General features: G+C 41.5%; 1 pseudogene; it reads right to left on the reverse strand.

The window, feature by feature from the left end:
* On the reverse strand, positions 1-101 carry LOC117714500 (U6 spliceosomal RNA; annotated as a pseudogene).
* Positions 102-6,066: the final 5,965 nt, after the last annotated feature.

A 6,066-nucleotide genomic window follows, 5' to 3' on the forward strand; every position in this document is an offset into this window, starting at 1 on the left:
AAAAATATAAAATGTTTCAAGAGTTTGCATATCTTCCTTGCACAGGGTCCATGCTTATTCTCTGTGTCACTCTGGGTTTACTGCTGGGGCCGAGCTGGCCTTTTGGGGTCTGGAGCTAAAGTGTAACACAGAGTTGCACAAAAGCCAAAAGACTTCTGATCTCCAGTCTTGTAACTCTCTTTAACTGTGCTGAGGGCTAGAATCTGGTGGCCTCTGGAAACTTAACACTCTTGCTTATTCTGTGGCTGAAAACCACTATCTTCTTTTCTCTTTAACTCTTTGTGCTTTATTAAGCACTGAGAACTTAACTCTTTACTACTGTTCTGTGCTTAAATAAGCACTGAAAACTTAACTCTTTGTGCTTAAATAAGTGCTAATCTCTTGTTTTATAATTCTTTTATTATTTGTGCTTAAATAAGCTCTGATTTCTGGCAATTAACACATGCAGTGGGGAATTAGGCAACGGATTTATTGCTAGTGCTTCTTTCCCTGGCTAGTCAGCCAGGAGCCCCTCACTGGCCAGGCAAGAGGTTTGGAGCTCATTAACTCTTTTTGAATCAGAGAGAAAAGAAAGGAAAGGAAAGGAAAGAAGTGACACACACAGACAACACACACACACACCAAGTGAAGTGAAAAATGCTCACATCATCTTTCTTTATTGCTTTCAGCTTTTTTATAGCTTTTAGACAAAAAAGTTCTCCATGTAAGAGTTACCTCATAAATAAAATGATACAAAAAAGGGGGGGAGTTACAGAAAGGTATCAACTACAAGTTCAAAGCAGTGTTTCATACTGTAAGTTCATTATAAGTTCAAAGCAACAGTTTTCACATGGTCTTGCCTTATCACAGTGCACACCTGTGGCTTCATCCTTGAACCTGAATATTTTCCCTTGAACACAAATTTGTCCCCAAGCCTATTTCTCTTTTTAGTGTAATTATGAAAGCTCATTGCCCCAATCCCAGGAGGCATTGAACTGGGATCAGAAGACCTGGAAGAGAGAACTGGAGGACAGGGGGCACAAAGAGTGACGTCTTGTCTATAGTCTGATCAAACCTTTATTTTTATTTTTTCACACAGGGGTTATATACACATAGAGGCAGGATGTGGGGAGGGGGATGACGCAAGAGTGTAGGTGTTCTCAGGGGAAGTACAGAACAAGTTGAACAAGCTCCTGAAAGTGGTTTGCAGAGAAGATCCACTTTTGAGTGACTGGGGAGTGGGGGGCCCCTGAGTCATGGTCTCTAGGATAGCTCTCCATAGCTTTGGAAGGATTCGGAAGTAATCATGTAGGTGTGCAGGTATGGCTTATTTTGACAACAAAGAGCTTATGACTTGCAATGAACATTATATCCTCAGGTGGTCAGTGCACTACTTGGTTATCTTTGGTCACATGACCTAAATCTAACACTTCCTCTGGTAGGCTCATATCCAAGCCTTTCCCCCAAATCTGAACCTTCTCCTGTGCTCACCTGGATACTTCATGACACAAAAGTCATCATTTAGTCTTATAGGTCTCAGCTCACCAGATCCTCACAAAAGGTCCTTAACCTGTTATGAAAAGTGAAGATATCCTAAGGAGATACTCACACACTTACACATACTCTCTCAAACACTTATACATCTACACACTCGCACACTCGCACACATGCACACAATCACACAATCACACACTCTCACACACACTCACTCTCTCACACACTCACTCTTTCACACACTCACACAAATACACACACATGCACACCACCTATCAGACTACTTAGACAATGAAACTGAAGAAACTGGAATTTCCCAAGCATCTCACGATGGGGAAGGAAGAGTTGGCCATGATGCCAGGCAAGTAGGGAGCTTGTCTCCAGGAAAGGGGCCATGCAGTTCTCATACCAAGTCAGAGCATTTGCAGAAGAGGCAGGAGTTGATGCAACAGTGGGTTAGTCAGTCATCAGTGGGACCACACTTTGACCAGGACTGCTTAGTTATGCATGCCTCTGACCTCTGCTTAAACCTAAACCCCATGTCAGGATGTCAGGACCCTGGAAGACAAACTTGGGGCTCAGTGTACCTTTCCTACTTCCTGATGTGGTCACTTGGATACACTTCCTTTCTCTGCTTTTGAGTATTTGGTCTTTTTAACTGGCTTATTGTGGGAAGATGCTAAGTCTAACCCATTAGGGATACCATGGCCCAGGCTCTGGTAACAGGCATCCTACAGATAATGACACATTTGGGGTGACATCCACTTACAGTTGACCTCCAATGAGATGACTGGAACAGCAGCTGGAGTCATCTTATTGATGACTTTTCTTCCCCGTATAGCCAACCAGCTGCCTTTTGTCTTAATTTAGTGAACAGAAATGAGTGTTTGAACTCCTCAAAAGTCTGAACCTCTGTGCACCTTGGAGTTCTAAGCCGTATGTTCCTGTTGGATAGTTTGAGCTACTACACCATTTGTATGACAGGCCTTGTCAATGGGGAGGATATTTAGAATTTAGATTTCTATTGAGGATCAGGGCATCTGCCATCTGACCAGGAAGGCTGAAAAAGTGTCTTTTTCTTTGGGGCTTTTCTGAAGCCCTAAGTTCTGATGAATCACTAGCGACACAGAGAAACAAGGTGCTTACAAGAACTTGACTGTGATTTGTGTAGCCATGGATAACAGTAAGTGAGCATTATCACGGCGTCTCCTAGGGAGACTTCTAAGTGACCAGTCTTTTGTAAACTCATGGTGATTTATCCAAAAGTACACTTTGCATTAATGTAATTACTTTTTGTGTCATTTTGTATCTAAAGCAGCATGAGGACAAAGTTAATCTGTCCTTGCAGAAAAAAATCTTCCTGTAGGATTTTCAGGTTAAGATAGTTCTTAAAAATCACACACACACACACACACACACACACACACACACACACACACATATATATAAAATGAATATTCTCAATATGCAAGTGACAAATGTGGGATGGGTATACACATGCTGCTGTGCACATGAAATGATGGCTTATGTACAGCCAAACATCTTTTAGGTTTATTTTCTTTTCATGCTTGGAATTCTAAAGATGCAAAACCTACCATCCTTTAGGACTAAGGCAAGCTGTCTTTGTGTGCAGTAGGAAAAAGGCCATGTTGTTACATCTTACCCCAAAGATAGATAACTAATGTATTTCACTTAGAGTGATTAAATTGTTAAAGTACTCAGGAAATTTCTAATTTTTGTTAGGCAAATTTAAAACATTTCTTTCTACATAAGGTGCTTTTTTTTGTATGGTTTCTGGGCTCTGTCTCATATAAAACACACATATATTTTGTCAGTGTTGGGAGGGAATAATTGTATTATTGGATAGTAAAGCTGTGTTAAGATTAATTCTAATGCTATTAATAATTCTAATATATTAGCATTAGAATTAATGCTAATACATAGTGTATCACTATGTATTGTATAACAATACATTTTGTTATAAATAACACTACAAGACTGGATAATTTAATATTCGAGTTGGTGTATGTATGTATCACATAGTTATCCAGTGTATATTTTATTACGCTGTTTATGTTCTTGACTGGTTTTTGCTACCCAGGAAGCCATGTCTTAGCAAAGTCAGGGATCGCTTCCATGCCGGCTTATATTAAGGTCTTTTAAATGGCCATTTTATAATCAACTGTTTTAAGATGATTTTTCTGTAGGTGTGTGTGTGTGTGTGAGTGTGTGAGTGTGTGACCAGCAAATTTGAACAGCTGTATATCTAAACTTTACATACATGTAAAAGTTTTCAAAGGACTGGAGAGATGGCTCCAGGACTAAGGCAAGCTGTCTTTGTGTGCAATAGGAAGAAGGCCACGAGAGGTCCTGGAGAGATTGTTAAGAGCTCTGGCTGCACTTCCAAAGGACCCAGGTTCAGTTCCCAGCACCTACATAGTTCCTCACAATCATGTGTAACTGCAGTTACAGGGGATCAGGTGCCCCCTTCTGACCTCTGCAGGCATTGCATACATGTGGCATATATAATACAAGTAAGCAAAACACTCACATACACTTTTTAAAAGTTTACCAATGCATATTCTTAATACATGTAAGGTGGTTAATAAACACTCTTGCTTAAACAGGATACATTATGTCTGGATTTTGAATGTGTAAAATGTCCAATGAAATTCTTCGGCCATTTCTAGTGTCATTCAGGAAAAAAAAAATTAGATAGTTCTGCTAGTTAAGACCTGACTGAAAGTACTCAGATGTGAGGCTCAAGGGGAAACTGAGGCAGATTGTTGGGAGCAAGAAATATATTAGAAGAGTTACTAACAGCCTGGGCAGACAGGCAGACAGACAACAGCAGCACAAGGACTCAGAAAAATCCAGGTGTCAGAGTCAGAAATGGACAATATGGTGGGGCCCTCAGGAGAACCAGGTACATGAGAGGCATGAATCCTTGTAGATCTAAGAGGAGGAGGAAGAGGAGGAGGAGGAGGAGGAAGAAGAAGAAGAAGAAGAAGAAGAAGAAGAAGAAGAAGAAGAAGAAGAAGAAGAAGAAGAAGAGGCATTTCACAGTGGGAACCTGCAGCCAGGGTGTCTGATCCTCAGGCAGAAGGCAGGCACAGTGATCGGCCACTAAACCCTTCTACCTGAAGTCTGTCAGCTGGAGATCCACAGACAGTGTCTCTGTAAGAGGCTTGTGGGTATGGGAGGGGCGTGGCTACTGGGGGTACTGTGGCCTCATCTGGTCTGGATTCTCACAGCACACCTGGACACTGTCCGTTTGCCTTGACTAAATTAATGCTTTGCTACTGTATGCATATACCACACACTTGAACATCAGAGAATGAGATCGTCATTAGCACTGGTCTCTCAAATTGAAAAGTGTCTAAAGATTTGATCTGTGTCTGTATCGTAGTCCTATTACGTCTACCTGGTCCAAGACTCTAAATCTTGCTTTAAATGTAAAACCTGATCATTACTGTGTAAAGATGGTGTGTGCGGTTCTGTGGGGTGATGTTTGTTGTTGCCAGTTCCTTTCTGTGTAAATACAGTCGTGGTTTTGGTAGAGAACATAAACCTCTTGAAATTTTGGAGAGTGCTTTACTAAGCTGATTTCCTCTAAGCTAAAACTGTTAGTGTGATAAGCCTCCCCAAGCTACGTTCATATCTTCCTAATACTACTATGACGACTCTCTCTTTAGTCAGCTAGACTCCCCCCTCCAACCCCCACCTCCACCACTGCAAATCCCTAGCTATGTCTCCTAATAGTTAAATTCCTCCATACCTGAAGAATAAATCTGTAGCAAGTACTTAACTTTCAAACTCCATCTCTTTAAATATTTGCTCTAGTTGGTTGTGTTTTTGTAAAACTTTGGATCCGCTGTCAGCTAACATTCTGCAGAAGCACAAGTTCTAAGAAAAGATTCTAGGACATCACCCACAGGGCTGAAATCATTAAATTGATGAAAGGAATCCAGGTGGGCTTGGCCTAAAAGCTAGTCATTCCAGTATCTCTTGTTGCTCAAATTTGGCTTTAAAGGGTTTTATTGACAATTAAGTCCTTGACACCCTGCCCTGCCAACCTAGGAACAGATTGGATCAACTGGGGCACATCAAATCTCAACAATGAAGACCAGTACCAATCAAGCCACAAGATGGTCAATCAATGGAATGTGGTGGTTTGAAAAGAAATGGTCCCATAGACTCATAGATTTGAAATCTTGCTCACCAAGGAGTGGCTTATTAGGAGTGTGTCACTAGGGGTGGGCTTTGGAGTTTCAGAAGCCCAAGCCAGTCCCATTGCCACTCTTTCTTCCTGTTTCCTGATGATCTGGATTTAGAATTCTCAGCTACATCTCCAGCACCATCTCTGCCTGTGTGCCACCGTGCTTCCTGCTGTGATGAGAATGGATTAAACTTCTGAACTGTAAGCCAGGCCCAGTTCAATGCTTTCCTTTGTAAGAGTTGCCTTGGCCATGGTGTCTTTTCACAGCAACAGGACACTGACTAAGGCATCTTCAGAGAATATTGTTCAGGGACAGAGGTGGTGGGTTTGGCAGAATGTCAACAAATCACTTGGAGAGGCGAGACAATTTGACA

The sequence above is a fragment of the Arvicanthis niloticus genome, chromosome 8 (assembly GCF_011762505.2).
Source record: "Arvicanthis niloticus isolate mArvNil1 chromosome 8, mArvNil1.pat.X, whole genome shotgun sequence".
NCBI classification, from domain to species: Eukaryota; Metazoa; Chordata; class Mammalia; order Rodentia; family Muridae; genus Arvicanthis; species Arvicanthis niloticus.